Genomic DNA, 22243 nt, shown 5'->3' on the forward strand with positions numbered 1-22243 from the left:
GGCTAAATTGTACTGAATAAAAATTGACACTTAATTTTGATAAAATTTATCAACTCAAAATTAAATTGTTTCCAATTTAAATGTATATGGATTAGCTTGTTAGAATCTATGTAGAGAGATATTCGGATTAAAAAGTATTGTGTAAGAATCAAAAGAGATAAGTTATCCTATTTATAAATATCACGTGGGAACTAATATGTAAAATTGATTATACAAATTGATTTTTTCTTTTTTTTAAAAAAATATTGTAATTAAAGTGTGGGGTGGGGGAATCGAACCTCAAACTTTGAGGTCGATAGTATGAACACTATGTTATGTTCTTGTTGGTTATACAAGAGAAAAATGATAACAACAATTTTAAATTATATCACTCAAAATGTTTTAATTTTCACATTTTCAAATGATTTCAAAAGTTCAAGAATCAAAGAGAGTTCTCAAAACTTGAGACACAACCGAAATCTACTTCAAATTTATGGAGGTTTTTTCTTTTCTTTCTTTTTTTTTTTCATCTTAAAAAAAGGACAATATTGACCTTTTAAATAATGAATAGACCATGGTACTAGATAGGGATGTTAAAAAAAACCGATACCCAAAAAAACCTATCAACCCAACTTAATCTGTGTGATTTGGGTTGAATTATCAAGATTGAGTTGAGTTCAAATCAATGAAAATTTTATGGGTTTAGCTAAAAGAACTTAAACCAACTCAAACCAATCCGAACTTATTATAAATTTTAAAATGTATGTTTTTTACTTATGATATAATAGCCTCTGCACATATTTATTTTTGTTTTATTTAATTTCATTAGTTTTTGTTAGATAATTTATTCTCCAACAACTCCTAGAAATATGTTTTTTTAGCACTTTACAAAGAGATTTTACATTATATAAATTGAAATTGAGTTGTTAATCTTAAATTAATAAATGAAAATAATTAAATTAAATTTTTACGCATTAACATTTTACTTTCTTTTATAACAAAAATTTAAATAAATGACTCGAGTAACTCGAACTAACTAAACCCAAACGTTTCATAGTTGGCTTGAGTTGGGTTAATCTTTTAAACTATTTGGGTTGAAGAAATTTATAATTTCAACAATTGAGATGGGTCTGAAAAGTCCTTCAACCTAATCCATGAACATCCTGATAGGCCAGTACTAGATTTTCATCAACACATTGTTATTTTAATAATATTTTTATATTTCTATGAATTGGACATCAACATAAAAAGGAGTGGACATTCGCGTTGTTTCATGAACAAAATTCATACGGCATAAAAAATAAATATCACAGAAATAATCTTAAAAATGTTATGAAATTGAGTAGCACAACGGGAATATGGATATGAAAAATATAATATAATAATATTATATATATAATANATAATAATAATAATAAATAAAAACTAAAATTACAAAATAAAATAACTAAAAACATAAAAAATGGATAATATGAAAATTAGTGGAAGTGGAATTCTCACAAATATATATGTGATTTTAAGATCCATCAAATGCCACTAGCAAAATGGATATCTATTTTCTATTATAATATTCATAATACTCCCCTTTAGATGCCTATATATATATATATATATATAAAATATGCCTCGTTAAAACCTTATTAGGAAAAACCCCAGTGAAGGAAAAAGAGCACATATTTCATATAATACATACTCCTAAAAAAAATACAATATATTTACTCCCCCTCATGAAAACATCACTTAAGATCTCTGAGTCGCACATTCCAATGTTGTGCACCAATTTTTCAAAAGTTGTGATTGGTAATGTCTTTGTAAATAAGTCTGTTAGGTTATCTTTCGAATAAATTTGTTGTACAATGATGTCGTCATTTTCTTCAAGATCGTGAGTGTAGAAAAGCTTTGGTGAAATATGTTTTGTTCTATCTTCTTTAATGTATCCTCATTTGATTTGGGCTATACAAGTTGTGTTGTCTTTGTGGAAGATTTTTATTAGAAGACAAGCCACATATTTCACGAATGTGTTGAGTCATTGACCTTAGCCATACACACTCTCGACTAACCTCGTGAATTGCAAGAATTTCAGCATGATTTGAGAAAGTGATTGTTATAGTCTGTTTCACCGATCGCATGATATACGGTTCCTCCACATGTGAATAAATAACCTGTTTGAGATCTAGTTTTATGTGGATAAGATAAATATCTAGAATCTGCATAACCAACTAGACCGAATTTTGATTTATTTGAATAAAACAAACTCATATCGATTGTTCCTTGGAGATAACAGAGTATATGCTTAATTTCGTTCCAATATCTTTTTGTAGGAGAAGAACTATATCTAGCTAATAAATTTACTGAAAATGCAATACTTGTTCTTGTATTATTAGCAAGATACATAAGTGCATCAATTGAACTAAGATATGGTACTTCAGAACCAATAAGTTCTTCATTATCTTCTCGAGGTCGAAATATATCTTTCTTTATATCCAATAAACGGACTTCTATTGGAATATTTAATGGATGTGCTTTGTCCATATAAAATATTTTCAAAATTTTTCCTGTATAAGTTGATTGGTGAATAAATATTCCATCTACTAAATGTTTAATTTGCAAAGCAAGGTAAAATGTTGTTTTTCCGTGATCTTTCATCTCAAATTCTTTATTAAGACATTCTATTGTCTTTGAAAGCTCATCAGGAGTTTTAATTTTATTCAAGTCATCAACATATACAGTTATAATAGCAAATCATAATTGTGATTTCTTTATAAAAACACACTGACATATTGGATTATCTTGATATCCTTCTTTCAATAAATATCTACTCAGACAATTGTACCACATTCGTCCTGATTGTTTCAATCCATATAGTGATCTCTGTAACTTTATTGAATACCATTCCCAAGAATTTGATGTATATGTTTCAGGTACCTTAAACCCTTCTGGGATTCTCATATAAATATCATTATCAAGAGATCCATATAAATATGTTGTGATTACATCCATAAGATGCCTATTCGGACTTTTATACAAAGTCAAGCTAATTAAATATCTTAATGTAATTACATCCACCACCGGAGAATACGTCTCCTCAAAATCAATACCAGGTCTTTGTGAAAAACCTTGTGCAACTAGTCTTGATTTATAACTTATGACCTCATTATTTTCATTTCTTTTCTTTATAAATAACTATTTGTATCCCACAGGCTTAACACCTTCTGGTGTTCTGACTACAGGTCCAAAAATCTGATGTTTTGAAAGTGAGCTTTTTTCCACTGAAGCCAATCTTTTCTATTTTGACATTCTTCAACAGATTTTAGTTCATGATCTTCATTTTCAGATATAATATCTGAAGGAACTCATTTTAAAGAGAACTTATAAGCGGAAGCATGTCGTCCAAATTCCATTTCAATTGAAATAAACATTTACAGTAAAACAATACAGATTATGCATCGTAACATAAACTACAACATGCTTTTGAACTAGAAAAATGGTTTAGAGATTATACCCTTAAAGAACTCTTCTTCAAGTAAATTCCTCGTACTGTCACGAACTCTCCTCGAGCAAACAACAACGAAAAAACTCGAACCAAAAGTGTAGGACACTACCACTTGGTGACCTTGGTATTCTCGAGGTGAGAATCCATGAGTGGTGGGCTCTAGCTATTTTGGTTAGGAGAGAGTTAATGGTTTGGAGGAGGAAGACGATTGAAAGAAGAATAAGCTATCGCATAGCAAAGTTTGTTTCAATCATGTAGGCGATGAGGCTATCGTATAGTTTATGAGTTAATCATATCGTCTTGGCTCAAATTGTGTAACTCTTCTCTTCTTGGAATAATAAAATTATATTTCATTTATTCCCTTTGCCATAGTAAACCGCTTAACCTCCCACTAAGATAGTTAGAGAGAAAAGAGGGATAATTATCAAATAATTAATAATATAAATAAATATGATAATCAACTTATCATCTTATATTTATAACCTATAGTTTTAATATTGCATCATATACAATATAAACTATAGGTCCTTTTCTCTATTTTATGGCATTTAATATAAATCATATTTATATTAAATTTAACAACGATTTGAATCTCATTCAAATATTTATTCCAACAATTAAACAATAATGTATCAAATACATTATGTCAATTATATCATATATAATTAAATTCCCTCTTACTAATTTGAACATTTCAAATTAACCCAAAAACTGATTCTCAACTAAATCCTTTTAAGCTACCAAGTGGACCTTATGGACCTACAACTTGAAGCTCCAACGGTACGTGAATAATTAATTAAACTCTTTAATCACATTATCCACTATCTAATGACTTTCGGGCACTCCACTAAAGACCGATAGCTACACTCTTCACACTACAGATATATTTCTGTGTCCATTGGATATAACCAATCAATAGTACGATGACCCTTCACAAATTGCTCGTAAGTACAGCTGGGCCAAATTACCGTTTTTCCCCTATAGTTACATCTAACTCCTTAAGTACCACTGATTCCTCTAATGAACAATAGATCATAGTCTCACTATGACTAAACTTCTCTCGGACCAAGAGAGAGTGTGACGCCACATTGTTCAAGACCCGGAATCAACCCTTAAGAGAGAAATTTATCTACTTACCCCTGTTTTGGGGAAGGAGTGAATTTCATTTGTGTAGCTGAGTTCGCAGCTCCCCAATCAGACAAATCCCCAAAATGATAAGCTTGTTGAGTCGGCGATCTGGCCACTCCCACCCATACAAATCAAAGGACCACCCTAATAGGCAGGAGTTCACAACTCACTCAGGATTAAAGTCATGTTACCTATGGTCATCCTAGTGAAATGGAAGTCTCTACGACTGTAACAACCCCACTTTCTAGGACTACTAAAAAGGGGATCGCTACTGCATTCATGCATAAATATTCTCATTGAAGAAAATAAAATAAATTAAAGAAAATAATCATAATCTTAAACTGCATTAAGTCTATAAAAAAAGTGTTCTAACATATCTCAAAATCTTAAATCGTTCAACCCGGGCATCCTTTTTAACAAGAAACAATTTATAAAAAAAAATGAATAAATAAATAGATAAATTAATTAATTAAACAATGATAAATCCATGAATGGATAAAAACAAAACATGCGAAAATATAAACAGTCAAATGCGGAAGTGAATTTTGGTTCCTTTGGCACTGTCACGGATTCCTCTTGTCAGTCGCCCGAGTGTCCTTGCCTTTACCTGAAAAAAAAATAAGGATAAAGGTTGAGTATAAAATACTCAATAAGTGATCCCGTTACCGGGATCAGACTATGTATCCACGAGCAAAGAAAAAATAGCCTTGGCTTATACAGTTATATCAGTTTTTATAATGAAAGGAAAACCAAAAGACGTACTATCTTGCCTTGAAACGCATGTCTAGCGGCTCGTAGGCACACTGTCAAGCATGATAATAACATGAACGTGAACCCATCGACCAACGCATGTCTAGCGGCCCGTAGGCACACCGTCAAAACATGAAACATGAAAATAAAAGTAACATGAACGTAAACCTGTCGGCTCACACATGTCTAGTGGCCCGTAGGCACACTGTCAAACATGATAATAACATGAACGTTAATCTATCGGTTCATGCATGTCTAGCGACCTATAGGCACACCGTCAAACATAATAATAACATGCGTCAAGGCAAGACAATAAACCACTCTACTAGTCTATTCATGCATCATATACATAATATCAGTACTGATAATAATTTTAACATGCTCATAATATTTGTAACCACCATGCAACTAGCAAAACATAATATCAAACAAAATCATGCTCCAGAGTCAACCAAGTAACTTGATAGGTTTAATCTAGATCGCCTGCACGAAGGCACCAGTAATAGTATCACTTACCTCAACTTGGTCACAAAAGTCCACGCAAATAATTCCTTAAAACCTTTGGAAAACTTGAATCGACCCAAAGTTGTAGCTTGATCCAAGACAAATTCCAAAACTTGATTCAAGTAGCCAATCTGATCAAGAATTAATTCCAAAATCAATAACTTATTTTTTTCCACTATTACTCTCAATCCAAAAGAATAACCAACCAACTTACACAAAACTTACCAGAACTGAAATTCTCCGATGAAGAGAATGGTCCTTTCTTTGTTAGCAATGCCTCGAAATCCAGATCCTGAAAGTCGACACAATGGGTAACACTAGAATCATTTCCAACACCAAGAGGTACTTTAAAAAGACTCAACACCAAACCTTGCCCAAAATAATCCAATTCTTACCCAATCTCAAAAAGGCAGAGGCGGCGAACAGAACGGCAAGGAGGTGGTGCTGCTCGTGGCGGCGAGGAGCTTACGACGGCGGCTGGAACTCACGACAACGACGACGGAATGGCGAGGCACTGCTTGCGGTGGCGCTGGCGAGGAGATCCGGCGACGTTGCTTGCAGCGGCGCCGGAAACGGCAAGGCTGGCAGTTAGAATGGCGGACGGGGTGGTGGTGAAGGTGCTGGCGGCTAGGGCTGAAAAGGAAAGAAGAAGAAGAAGGAAGGAAAAAGGGTTGCATGCGTGGTGGTTGAGGAGAGAGAGAAGTAAATTAAATTTTTTTTCTTTTTTTTTTCATTCCTTTAACCCTTTCCATAAGTATATATAACCAAATTAAACTCTTCCTCTCCCTTGAAAAAACAAATTCCTTAATTATCTCCCAAAAAATATATATATATTCCTCCTTTAAAAAAAGAATCTAATATACACATTTAATTATCTCCATAGATAACCAAATCTCCCAATATAAGCCAAAATAAAACTCAATTAATTCCAAATAATTAAATCATATTTTAGCTTAGCCCAAAAACATAAATCTCATATAATTTATCCAAGTAGCAACAATAAAAAAAAAAAATCTAATTACAAAATAAAAATCAAGATGTTACATTCTACCCCCTTAAGAAACTTTCGTCCCGAGAGTTCTAATCCTGAAAAAGCTTGGGATAATGCATCCTCATGTCGTCCTCGCGCTCCACGTTGCTTCCTCGAACTGGTGATTCTGCCAAAAGAACCTTCACCAAAGCTATCTTTTTGTTGCGCAAAACTTTCACTTCCCTGGCCAGGATTCGAATGGGCTCTTCTTCGTAGTCAGGTTCTCATTTAAATGCAAAGGCTCATAATCCACAAAATGAGATGAGTCTGCTACGTACTTCTTCAACATGGAAACTGAAAAACATTGTGACACTGGCAAAAAGAGATGGGGGCAAGGCCAGTCGGTATGCTACAGGGCCAACCCGCTCCAAGATCTCAAATGGCTCGATGAAACGAGGGTTCAACTTACCCCTCTTGCCAAACCTCAACACTCCCTTCATAGGTGCCACTTTCAGAAACACCTTTCCACCTACCTCAAACTCTAGGTCCTTACGCTTAACGTCAGCGTAACTCTTCTGCCTGCTTTGAACCGTCAACATTCGGGCCCTAATCTTCTGTATTGCCTCGTTCGTGGTTTGTACTAACTCAGGTCCTAGTAATTTTCGCTCACCAACCTCATCCTAGCATACGGGTGACCTACAACTCCTCTCATAAAGGGCCTCAAATGGTGACATACCAATGGTTACCTGATAACTATTATTATAGGCAAACTTTATCAAATGCAGGTGAGAGTCTCAACTCACTGCAAACTCTAGTGCACAAGCACGTAACATATCCTCCAGGGTTTGGTTCAAACGTTCAGTTTGATCGTCAGTTTGTGGGTGAAAAGCTGTACTGAAATCCAAACGTGTACCTAATACTGCCTGAAGGCTCTTCCAAAAGCTAGAGGTAAATCGAGGGTCCCTATCAGACATGATGGACACTGGTACCCCGTGCAATCTTACCACTTCTTTCATATACAACTGGGCCCACCTACTCACTGAATATGCAGACTTCCCTGGAATAAAATGTGCCAGCTTGGTAATTCTATCCACTATAACCCAAATTACTATATAACCCTTCGCTATTCGCGGCAAACCTACAATGAAGTCCATCGAGACATGCTCCCACTTCCATTCTGGTACGCTCAAAGGTTGCAACAAACCTACTGGCTTCTGTCTTGGGGCCTTTACCTGCTGACACACCAAACACTTACTGACAAACTCTGCTATCTCCACTTTCATGTTATTCCACCAGTAGCAACGTTTTAGGTCCTGGTACATTTTGGTACTGCCAGGATGTATTGAAAATGGGGAGTTATGAGCTTCCCATTACATATTATTCTTGAGGTCACTATCTGCTGGTACATATAAACGTCTTCGAAAAGTAAGACCATTATCTGCCGGCAAGGAGAACTCACCACCCTGTCCTGTCTTCACCTGCTGTGCTATTTCAAATAAGTAAAGATCACTGCGTTGAGCAACAATGATCCTCTACCTTAAACTTGGTTGTACTGAAAATTGTGCTAACTTCGCAGATACTTCCCCTACCACCACTACTATCTCAGCCCACTCAAGGTCCTTACATAAACGACTCTGTCTGGTGATAAGGGCTGCTGAATGGGCTACCTTCCTACTTAAAGAATCCGCCACTACATTTTCCTTTCCTGGGTGGTACAGAATCTCGCAATCATAATCCTTCACTAGCTCCAACCATTTACGCTGCCTCATGTTTAACTCCTTCTGAGTGAAGAAGTATTTTAAACTTGTGTGGTTGGTGAAAATCTGTATCTTCTCGTCATATAAGTAGTGCCTCCAAATTTTTAAAGCAAAAACAACAGCTGCCAACTCTGAATCATATGTGGGATAATTCAGTTCATGGTTCTTTAACTGGCGGGAGGCATAAGCAACTACCTTACCTTGCTGCATCAACACGCACCCCAATCCTCTCTTGGAGGCGTCACAGTAAATAACAAAACCACTCGTTCCATCTGATACGGTGAGAACTGGGGCCGTAACCAACCTTTGCTTGAGATCTTGGAAACTATCCTCATAAGTCTTACTCCAAATAAAGGAAGCTCCTTTTCTGGTCAACTGGGTCAGAGGGTGGCTATACGGGAAAAGTCCTTCACAAAACGACGACAATAGCCCACCAACCCCAAGAAACTACATACCTCTCCAACTGTGGTAGGACGAGACCAACTCGTGACTGCCTTGATCTTTGTAGGATCAACAGATACACCTTCNTAGGACGAGACCAACTCGTGACTGCCTTGATCTTTGTAGGATCAACAGATACACCTTCTTTGGACACCATATTCCCTAGAAAGGACACCTACTTTAACCAGAACTCGCACTTGGAAAACTTAGCATATAACTGTTGCGCTCTCAAGGTCTCTAGAACCTTTCGCAAATGTTCCTTGTGCTTCGCCTCTGTCTTGGAGTAAATTAAAATGTCATCTATGAAGACTATCATGAAGGTGTCAAGAAATTCCTTAAACACCCTGTTCATCAGGTCCATGAATACTGCAACTGACATCACGACGAACTCATAATGCCTATACCTCGAACGAAAAGCTGTCTTGGGAATATCACTATTCTTTATCTTCAACTGATGATACCCCGACCGAAGATCAATCTTAGAAAACACTGTAGCTCCCTACAACTGCTCAAACAAGTCATCAATCTTAGGAAGCGGATATTTGTTTTTGATAGTCACCTTGTTTAGTTCCCTGTAGTCAATGCAGAGTCGTAATGACCCATCTTTCTTTTTCACAAACAGCACCGGCGCACCCCAAGGGGACACACTAGGGCGTATGAAACCCTTATCCAACAACTCTTGCAACTGAACTTTGAGTTCCTTCAGTTCTGCTGGGGCCATTCTGTACGGAGCTTTTGAGATAGAAGTTGTGCTTGGCTCCAACTCGATAGCAAAGTCTATCTCCCGATGCAGCGGTAGACCTGAGAGTTCTTCTGGAAAGACATCCGGGTAGTCACGTACTATTGGCTCCGAAGTCAAAGAGACCTCAGGCTCTCTAGAGTCGACGACACTAGCTAAGATACTTCAGGTACCCCGGTTAAGCAACCTCTGAGCTTTCATGGCAGAAATCACTTTGAGCAGGACTAGGGTCCCCGCCCCTTTAAATTTAAAGCTGGCTCTCGTGGGAGGGTTAAAGATCACCTCCTTGCGAGAGCAATCTATACTGGCATGGTTAGCAGCTAGCCAATCCATGCCCAAAATCACATCAAAATCCCGCATGTCCAAGACTACTAAAGTCACATCCAGGGTATGACTCGCTACTTCAATCTGACATGCTTTTATCTTCTCCTTTGCTAAAATAATTTCTCCAGACGGAGTGGAAACCAACAACACAAAGTGTAAAGGCTCTAGTTCTAACATGGCATGCTTAACAAACAGCGATGATATAAACGAATGGGACGAACCCGAATCAAACAATACTAGCGCAAGATGCCTAAAGATTGGGAGCGTACCTATCACAACAGTGCCTGTTTTCTTGGCCTCCTACCGGGTGGTAGAGTAAACACGACCTTGCTGACGCTGGGGCCTACCCGAACTCCTCTGATCACAGCCTACAAACTGGTTCCCAAAACCAAACGTGCCTCTAGCAGGACATCTATCTATCGAGTGCCTCTCCTGCTTGCAATGAAAACAAACTCCGGTGCCTGCCAAACATCGACCCTAGTGACGTCTTCCACATGAGCTACACACCGGTCGCATCCTCTCCACTGTACCCGTCTCGGTAGCCTGCTGCCTAAAATGACGAAGCGATCTTTCTGAACCTTAAACCTTCTGATGGGGGTAAGGCTCGAAAGCCTTCTGATCTGCCTTCCTCTTTTGACCTGAGGAAGGTCCCGCCCCGAATACTCGTGAAAACTCATCTCCTGACTGTAGGTCCACCTCGACTGCCAAATGAAGTGCCTCAGCATGAGTGGTTGGTTTGAATGCTCACACGATACCTCGTATACTGTCTTTTAGGATTTGAACAAACCTTTCTGCCTTCATGGCTTTCGTGGTGACCAACTCCGAGGCAAAACGGGATAAGGTGTCAAACACCCAGTCATACTCCTTCACTGACCTGTGTCCCTGCCTCAGCTCTCGAACTTCCTCTGCTTATTGTACCTCAGGTTGGCAGAGAAGTACTTCGCGTAAAAGCGCTCCTTAAACTACTCCCAAGTCACTGGATCCCTTCTTACACCCAACATCCTTTCTGCTGACTGCTACCAGATCTGAGCCTTGTCGGTAAGCATAAAAACGGTACACTGCACCTTCTGGTCTTCTGGGAATTTCATATAACGAAAAATCGTTTCAATCGAGGATATCCATAATTCTGCGTTGGTAGGGTCCTTTAGTGGCCTAATGAAGGTGCTGGGGTTATACTTCCTGAAATCTCACAAATGCTTGGCCTTCACCGAAAGGCCTAACATGCTTTGGTTCTGAATCATGTTCTGAGTCTGGACTTGTGGCACTTGATCCTGTGGTGGTGGTGTCTGATAAAATTGGGCAAATTGAGCCAATCGTTCGTCTAGTATGTCCTTTACCTTACCCAACACAGCTGATGTAACTGCTCCCCAATAGTGGCTGCCCAATCGGTAACCTCTGTTGGAGCGACGGGGGTGGGCTGCGTCTATGGCGGCATGGCCGTGTGCTGAGCTCTACTTTGTGCCCGGTTTCGCGGCCACCTTGACTTGAGGGGTCCCTAGGCGGCAAGAAATCCTTTGGTACCGGAGGGCTCAGAACTTGTGCATCTTGAACTTGTGGATACTCATCATGAGGATCTTGATCCTGAACTAACGGATTCTGCTCTACGGGAACACACCCCCTTCCGGTAACCCTATGACTGCAGCTTCCCCTAACACGAACCATTTTCCTGACAATTATTCGCAACCACCCCTTAGCTACTTTCCTTACTAGCATAAAACACATCAATTGCAATCATAAATGCTATTAATTCTGGTGCATATTATTCTATATACTTTTCATAAAGAACATACATGGCGACGACGAAGAATCCGTTTTGCCAAAGGAACAATCTGGACTTACATAATAAGTCAGTCTACAGAACCCCAAAACACGGGATCTGATACCAACTGTAACAACCCCACTTTCTAGGACTACTAAAAACAGGATCGCTACTGCATGCATGCATAAATATTCTCATTGAAGAAATAAAGTAAATTAAAGAAAATAGTCATAATCTTAAACTTCATTAAGTCTATAAAAAAAATGTTCTAACATATCTCAAAATCTTAAATTGTTCAACCCGGGAATCCTTTTTAACAAGAAAAAATTTATAAAAAAATGAATAAATAAATAGATAAATTAATTAATTAAATAATGATAAATCCATGAATGGATAAGAACAAAACATGCGAAAATATAAACAGTCAAATGTGGAAGTGAATTCTGGTTCCTTTGGCACTGTCACGGATTCCTCTTGTCAGTCGCCCGAGTGTCCTTGCCTTTACTTGAAAGAAAAATAAGGATAAAGGATGAGTATAAAATACTCAATAAGTGATCCCATTACCGAGATCAGACTATGCATCCACGAGTAAAGAAAAAATAGTCCTTGGCTCATACAGTTACATCAGTTTTTTATGATGAAAGGAAAACCAAAAAACGTACTATCTTGCCATGAAATGCATGTCTAGCGGCCCGTAGGCACACTGTCAAGCATGATAATAACATGAACGTGAACCCATCGACCCACGCATGTCTAACGGCTCGTAAGCACACCATCAAACATAATAACAACATGAACGTTAACCTGTCGGTTCACGCATGTCTAGCGGCCCGTAGGCACACCATCAAAACATGAAACATGAAAATAAAAGTAACATGAACGTAAACCTGTCGGCTCACGCATGTCTAGCGGCCCGTAGGCACACCGTCAAACATGATAATAACATGAACGTTAACCTATAGGTTCATGCATGTCTAGCGGCTCATAGGCACACTGTCAAACATAATAATAACACGCGTCAGGGCAAGACAATAAACCACTCTACTGGTATATTCATGCACCACTTACATAATATCAGTACTGATTATAATTTTAACATGCTCATAATACTTGTAACCATCATGCAACTAGCAAAACATAATATCAAACAAAATCATGCTCTAGAGTCAACCAAGTAACTTGATAGGTCTAATCTAGATCGCCTGGCACGAAGGCACCAGTAATAGTATCACTTACCTCAACTTGGTCACAAAAGTCCACGCAAATAATTCCTTAAAACCTTTGGAAAACTTGAATCAACCCAAAGTTGTGGCTAGATCCAAGACAAATTCCAAAACTTGATTCAAGTAGCCAATCTGATCAAGAATTAATTCCAAAATCAATAACTTATTTTTTTCCACTATTACTCTCAATCCAAAAGAATAACCAACCAACTTACACAAAACTTACCAAAACTGAAACTCTTCGATGAAGAGAATGGTTCTTTCTTTGTTAGCAACGCCTCGAAATCCAGATCCTAAAAGTCGACACAATGGGTAACACTAAAATCGTTTCCAACACCAAGAGGCACTTTAAAAAGACTCAACACTAAACCTTGCCCAAAATAATCCAATTCTTACCCAATCTCAAAAAGGCAGAGGCGGCTAACGGAACGGCAAGGAGGCGGGGCTGCTCGCGGCAGCGGGGAGCTTACGGCGACGACTGAACAGCAAGGTACTGCTTGCGGTGGCGCTAGCGAGGAGATCCGGACGACCGTTGCTTGCGGCGGATCCGAAATGGCAAGGCTAGCGGCTAGAAGGGGACGACGGCGGGTGGAAGGTGCTGGCGGCTAAGGCTGAAAAGGAAGAAAAAGAGAAGAAGGGAGAAAGGTTGCGTGCGTGGGGGTTGAGGAGAGAGAGATGTAAATTTAATTTACTTTTTTTTTTTCTTTTCATTCCTTTAACCCTTTCCATAATATATATAACCAAATTAACTCTTCCTTCTCCCTTAAAAAATAAATTCCTTAATTATCTCCCAAATATATATACTATATATATATTTACTTTTCCTTTAAAAAAAGAATCTAAATTACACATTTAATTATCTCCATAGATAACCAAATCTCCAAATTAACCAAAATAAAACTCAATTAATTCCAAATAATTAAATCATATTTTAGCTTAGCCCAAAAACATAAATCTCATATAATTTATCCAAGTAGTCAACAATAAAAAAAAAAAAAACTTAATTAAAAAATAAAAACTAGGATGTTACAACGACGTTATATAATGAGACTAAACATTTTGTCGTCCGGTCTTATACAAACTCCTTTGTATAGAATATCCCCGCTCGCATGTCTAATACATGAATGATCAAGATGAGATCATTTATAGCACTTTACAACAATAGTAACATCTACAAAGCGAACTATACTCGTATTATCACCAGGATAAGGTACCCACATTATCCATATATTATAGAGTATTTAGGTTATCACTTAAACGCGATCCACCTGTATGTCTCCACATACATGTTTAAGTTACAACGATAACCTTGAATGTTAGTTTATTGGTTTGTGTTTAATGAAACTAAAATATTATATATTTTATAAACAGTGAATAAAATAGAAAATATTATTAATCACAGAAATGTTTGTTCATACAAGGTTTTCAAACTATAGGATCCTACGAAATTTAAAGCATCAACCCCAACAATCTCCCACTTGTCCTAAAGCTAGTGGGGTGTACAAAATAATCAAATTACAAGTACACAAAAGAATAAACTAGGGCATAAAACGCCCAGTACAAGATCTCCCACTTGCCCTAGACCAGTCGTGGTCTGTCCCGTAGACTTATACTCTGCAAGTGACCCTCAAACACTGTAGCCGTTAGGGCCTTCGTAAACGGATCAGCCACATTATGCTTCGAAGCTATCTTCATGACAATCACGTCCCATCGATGAACAATCTCGTGGATGAGATAGTATTTCCGCTCAATGTGCTTGTCGCGCTTATGACTCCTAGGTTCACAGGAATTAGCCATAACACCATTATTATCACAATAAAGTGTGATGGGCTTTGACATGTATGTAACAACTTCGAAACCAGTCATAAATTTCCTGAGCCAAATGGCCTCCTTAGCAGCTTCACAAGCCGCTACATACTTAGCCTCCATGGTTGAGTCTGTGATGTACCGTTGCTTGGTGCTTCGCCATACTACAACCCCTCTATTAAGAGTGAACACTGATCCTGATGTGGATTTCCTAGAATCTTTATCAGTCTGAAAATTAAAGATTGTGTATCCTGTAAGGATCAAATCCTTAGAACCATACACAAGCATGTAGTCCCTCGTTCTCCATAAATACTTGAGGATGTTTTTAATGGTTGTCCAGTGATCATATCCTGGATTAGATTGATATCTATTGACTATCCCCACTGCATAGCAGATGTCATGTCTAGTATATAACATCGCATACATTAAATTGCCCACGGCAGATGCACAGGGGAACCGTCTCATGTCCTCAACCTCTTGAGGTGTCTTAAGACGTTGTTCCTTAGACAACATAACTCCGTGCCTGAAAGGCAATAGGCCCTTCTTGGAGTTCTGCATCGAATATTTGATCAAAATCTTGTCAATATACGATGCTTGAGATAGTGTTATCATTTTGTTCTTTCGATCTCGAAATATCTTAATACAAAGAATAAACTGAGCCTCTCCCAAATCTTTCATTTAGAATTGGGTCGTTAGCCAGTTTTTAACTATAGTCAGTAAGCCCACATCATTTGGAATTGGATATCATCTACATATTAAAGGAAATTTTATAAAAGAGAACCCATGAGCGGAAACACGATTGATCCAAATTCATTGTGATAGAATTACAAGCATTCACAAACGTACAAACCAATTATGCATCTACTAAAAAATTTCAACATGTTTTAGAAATTAAATACAAAAGGAGTGAGAGACTTACCTTTGAAGAACTCTTCTTCCATAGATCTTTGACTCTCATGAAGACTTAGACCAACACCTCTCGTTGTCGCTACGATCGTTTAACAAATTGTCTGGTCAATCATGAACAATTTTCTTCACGAACAAGTAACCTCTTGGTCACCATCACTCAGTAACCTTGGTATTCTCGGAGTGAGAATCCAGGAGGTGTAGGCTTGGTTGGATTTGGTAGAGGGAAGGAGGAAACGATGATCGCACTATACGACCAACCAAGTGAGAAAGTGAACTGTCTATCATATAGACTTTGTGCTTGATCGTTTAGTAACACTCAGTAGGTACACGATCGTTTACAAAAAAACAGGCTTGATAATTTACACGATCGTTTAGAGAAACTAGCTAAGCCAAACGATCGTTTAGTAAAAAAAACTACACGATCGTTTAGTCAAAGGCGCATGTACACGATCGTTTAGACAAACACTTGAAGGCTGTCGTGTAGTCTCTCATGAGCTAAACGATTAGCAGTGTACTTAATGAAGCGATTCTTTACAAAATGAAATTATTTTTCATTTTATCCTCAGTTATGAAAAACTGAACATAACTTCCCACTTTCACGCACGGTTAAAGGAGAAACCACCCATAATTATCTCATAATTGTTTTAATTATAAATAAATATAATAAGTAACTTATCATATTATATTAATAACCTATAGTTTTAATATCACATCATATGTAACATTTAAACCATAGTCCTTTTCTCCTTTACTTGATATAAATCATATTTATATCATATTTCTCCAATTAATGTATCTCATACATCATGTCAACTTTATCATATATAATTGAACAAGTTTAATCATATCATATATAATCAAACTCCCTATTGTCAATTTGAATACTTCAAACTGACCCAAAAATTGATTCTCAACTTGAATCTATTAAACTACCAAGGGGACCTTATGGACCTGTAGCTTGAAGCTCCAACCGTAAGTGAATAGATAACTAAACTCTTTAGTCACGAGATCCACCATCCGTTAACTGCCGAACACTCCACTAAAGACCGACAGTTGCACTCTTCTCACTATAGATATATTTATGTGTCCATCGGATATAACCAGTCAATAGTATGATAACCTTTCCTAGATGCTCGTAAGTACAGCTGGGCCAATTTACCATTTTACCCTTGTAGAGTCCTTAAGTCACTGATCCCCTTAATGAACAATACATCATAGTCCTACTATGAGTGGACACCTCTCGGGTCATGAGAAAGTGTGTGGCATCACATCGTTCAAGTCCCGAAATTAGCCCTTAAGGGAGCAATCTATCTACTTACCCCTGCTTTGGGGAAGGGGTGAATTCTATCTTATGTAGCTGAGTTCCCAGCTTCCCAATAAGACGAATCCCTAAAGTGGTAGGTTTGAGTCGGCAATCTGGCCACTCGCACCTATGCAAATCAAAAGACTGCCCTCATAGGCAGAAGTTCCCAACTCACTCAAGATTAAGGTCATGTTACCTATGGTCATCCTAACGAAATGAAAGTCTCTATCATGAACGCCGTTATATAATGAGACTAAACACTTCGTGGTCCGGTCTTATACAAACTCTTTTGTATAGGACACCCTCGCTTGCATATCTCCACATGAATGATTAGAATCAGACCATTTGTAGTATGTCACAAAACTTGTGACTATCTACAAATCGGGCCGCATTCGTAGTGTCATCAGGATAAGGTTTCCCTCCTATATCCATATATTACATACCATTTAGGTTATCACTTAAGACATGATCCACTTGTATGTTTCCACATACTTGTTTAAGTTACAATGACAACCAGGGATCTTAGTTTATTGGTTTGTGGTAAATGCAAATAAAATATCTCATATTTCATAAACAACAGTGAAGAAAATATCTCATATTATTACATCATAAAAGTTTGTTCATACAGGTGTTTACAAACTATAGGACTCTACGAGAGTTTAGGGCATCAACCCTAACACATATAACACTAAGAAAACTACTGAACTATTGAAGATCTTCTTGTAGACACAAGGCTCATCAATGTTCTGATCAAAACCATAAGATTTGATCGCGGTATCAAACCTTATATTCCAAGATCGAGATGCTTGCTTCAGTCCATAAATGGACCGATTAAACTTGCAAACTTTTTGCTCTTGACCTTGGACTATGAATCCCTCGGGCTACACCATATAAATGGTCTCCTCAAGATTGTCATTCAGAATAGCAGTCTTGACATCCATTTGCCATATCTCATAATCATAATATGAGGCAATGGATAGAAGGATCAGGATAGACTTCAGCATGGCAACAGACGAGAAAGTATCCTCATAATCGACTCCCTCTACCTAGGTATAACCTTTTGCCACCAGTCTAGCCTTAAAGGTTTGCACCTTCCCATCAGCACCCCGTGTCCTCTTGTAGATCCATTTATAACCTATAGGTTTAACCCCATTAGGTTTATCTATAAGATCCCAAACTGAATTGAAGTACATAAACTCTATTTCGAGATTCATGGCTTTGATTCATTCATCTTTGTCAGCATCGTCTATTTCCTTCTTGTAAGACAATGGAACTTTGCCATCATCTACCATAACTAGGATTTCAGTTAAACTCTGAACCTACTTCAACAACTCTTGTTGAAGATTCAGTAGTTTCTTTGGAAAGTTCATTCAACAAGATTTTGCTTCTAGGTCTGTGCTTCTTTATATGATCCTTCTTTAGAAAAGTAGTATTTATCGATACAAACACTTTGTTTTCTTTAGGATCATAGAAATAACCACCTTTCGTCCCCTTGGGATGGCCTACAAACAGGCATAATCTTGAACGTGGTTCCATTTTCTTAGGATTAGCCTTAAGCACATGTGCTGGGCAACCTCAGATCCTGAAATGACGTAAACTAGCTTTACGATCATTCCATAACTCCAAAGGTGTTCTGGCAACACTCTTGGAGAGAACATAGTTCAGGATATAAGTTGCAGTCTCTACTGCATAACCCCAAAACGAGTCAGGTAAGGAAGCGTAACTCATTATAGACCGAACCATGTCCAACAGGGTTTGATTTCTCCTTTTTGATACACCATTTTGCTTTGGTGTACCAGGTGCTGAAAGTTGGAAAACGATTCCATGTTTTATCATATAGTTCTGGAAATCTGAATCCAAAAACTCTTCACCTTGATCAGATCGAAGTGTTTTAATCGTTCTATTTAATGTGTTTTCAACTTCAGCCTTTGTGTTTTCAACTTTAGCCTTGAACTCTTTGAAATTTTCAAAGGATTCAGATTTATGTTGCATTAAATAACGTACCCATACCTTGAATAATCATTAGTGAAAATGATGAAATATTCATAACCTCCTCTGGCTCTTACATTCATCGGACCACAAAGGTCTGAATACACTAACTCTATAAGCTCTTTGGCACTATGACCTTTTCTAGTAAAAAGGCCTTTTAGTCATTTCTCCTTCAAGGCATGACTCACACATAGGTAAAGAATTTTCTTCTAACTCACTTAGAAGTCCATTCTTCACCAACTTCTTAATCCTATTGAGATAGTGTCCTAATCTTAGGTGCCAAAGTTGGGCATTTTCCTTAGGAGAAATTTTAAGTCTTTTATTTTGAGATACAACAGTTTTAAACATCTCTATATTATGGAAAGCATTTGTTGCTAACGACCTTAGCACATACAAATTACTTTTCAGTTGTGCAGAACAAATATCAACACCATTTACGTAATAAACACTTTATTAAATGAGAAAAAGAGTTGATATTTACATTCAAGCAGACATTTTACAGAAACTAAGTTCCTCTTTAAATCGGGAACTACGTATGCATCATTCAGAATGAGAAATTTATTCTGTAAAGTTAACTGGAGACCTCCCATTGCCACAACTGAGACGACGTGTCCGGTTCCAAATCACTTCTTCATCTCACCAGCACCAACCTGCCGCCAGGAACTAATTCCCTAAAATAAAGAACAAACATGGATAGGGGCCCAGAGTCAATAATCCAGGCAGAATTATAGTTCTCCATTAAACAAGTTTTTAAAACTAGTAAATCACATTTACCTTATTTGGCTTTCTTCTTCTCAGCTAAATATCTGGGACAGTTCCGTTTTCATTGCCTATTCTGGTTGCAATGGAAACACTTTCATTTGTCAACCCTCAATGGTTGCATAGAGCAACAGGTTGTAGGTTAGCAGGCGCCTTCCCTTTACCACCCTTCTTCTTCTTTCACTTTCTGGTGCCGGAAGAAGAAGGTGCAGACTTAGTTCCAGAGGTCAAACCTTTGTGAAAATTTTTGGATGATGATGCAAGATTTACTTTGCCGACTTTCTTCTCCTTATTTTCAGCAAAGATTGGAAAGTCTGCAACTCATGAGTAGAGTTGTAACGTTGTAGTCAACTCTATTCATAACAGTGTTACTAACAAAGTGAAGAAAGCTTTCTGGTAAGGATTCTAGAATAATGACAACCTGGCTAGCCTCATCGATGCTCGACCCGTTCATCTCTACCACGTTGAAGTGGACCATCATGTTGAGGACGTGTTCCCTACCAGATATTCCTTCATTCTTGCATTAGTTGAAGATGTACTTAAGAGTGTCGTATCTGAGCTGCGTGGACGGTTATCCGAAAATTCTCCTTAGGGACTCCAGGATCTCTCAAGCAGTGACCATGGGCTCATGCTTCTTGGCCAAAACTTTGTTAAGGCTAGCCAAGATATACGCTCGGCCCTTCTCGTCCGCCCATGTCCAGCGCTCATATGCTTCTCGAATGTTTCGAGCAGCAGTAGGAGGTGAAATAGGAGGACACTTCTCTATAAGGATGATGAAGCGAAGATCATCAATGATCAATATCGTGTTAATGGTGTTTTTTCAACTAGCGTAATTTTCGCTAGTTAGTTTATCAGCGGCAAGCAAAGAAAGTGTAGCGGTAGCCATAATAAATTGTTGAAAAATGAACAAACTTAATTAAGTCTACCTGCATTAAACCACTTTTAAGTTTTAGCAAAATAGTTCTAGTGTACCCTAAGTGACCTTTATTTTGCAATGATGCTTCAGTGAGGCAGAACAAAAGTCACCGTAGGGTGATCAAGTGCCCCTTCATTGAAATGAGATAATTTCAACCATTAGACATAAATAACTTCTTGTAACTGAATCTAATAGTCATCATTGTTCGGTCAAGAATTTGTTAACATCCTTAACAATTTTGTGTAAGTGTAACCCCTTATTTTAGGCCTTAGAGTCCCTCCCTAATGATCCAACCTTAGGAAAAATCCAATTAGGACAAGAGACTAAAGCAACCCTATCCATTTTTGGAGATTAAATTAAGAGTTGTGTAAAACTGTCATCCTTTAAAGGGACACCCACGATGCCACGAGGCGATGCACAAACACTTTATCCAACCTAATGAGAAGACGAGGGATATATTATCACACGTCCCGCTCCCACTTACTATGAACATTCTCTCCATTCACCTTGGTATTGACCTACCCAAATGCCACCCGTAGGAGGACACTCCCATGGTGCCTCAAGCCCAAGGATAGATCGCACGTCGTGAGCTTTTAGGGAGAAACATGTAGAAGTTAAAGTGAACTATTATATACCTCATTTACCTCCCACTAAATGTTCTATCTAGAGTTTATTAACTTAGAAAATCCAGCTACTAATTTTAACTAAGTGGTTTGTTTAATTTGCTAAAATATAACACTTGCTTTTGATGATTAAACAACTTTGATTCAAGTCTTATTAAACTGTTTAACAGACTTTCATCAAATTTGCATGTATGTAACAAATCTATCTAATTCACATTTCTAGGTAGGTTCCTAGGTAGGGGTGCAATGCTTCCATCGACTTAAGTACCCTAGCCTAGCCAGAACCAGTCTTAGTCAAAAGATCCCTTATAGATACAATTGTTACATATTTAATTTTTTGTTAGAATCAATTTAATCTTATTAAACTGATTAAAAGATTAAACTTAGATTTCTAATCTCATTAGAAATGTGACCTTAGGTCTATCTCAATCAAATTTTAAAACTCTTTTAAAAGATGATTAAAGCCTAAGGTGTGCATGCAACTCTTTATTATTGATTTTAATTCTAATTTCATTAATTATAACTTTCATAAAAAAATGAAACAATTAAAACCATCAACATTGCTAGTTAGACATACATAAGTTATTTATAACACTTATAAATAAACCCCAAGTAGTAGTGTCATGCTTCATGCAATGTTCATTCATTACTAATATATAACTTTTATATAATTAATTAATGAACTAAGCTATAGCATACATTCCATACATATATACAAGCTTATATTATAACATTTAAAATATAAATGATGCATAGATATGCTATAATGCATGCATATATTATAACTTTTATATTATGTGAAGCATGAGCATGCTTAATATAATTTAATCATGCATACTAATATATTATAACACTTATAATGTAAAATGAT

This window comes from Benincasa hispida, chromosome 3 (assembly GCF_009727055.1).
Source record: "Benincasa hispida cultivar B227 chromosome 3, ASM972705v1, whole genome shotgun sequence".
Classification (NCBI taxonomy): Eukaryota; Viridiplantae; Streptophyta; class Magnoliopsida; order Cucurbitales; family Cucurbitaceae; genus Benincasa; species Benincasa hispida.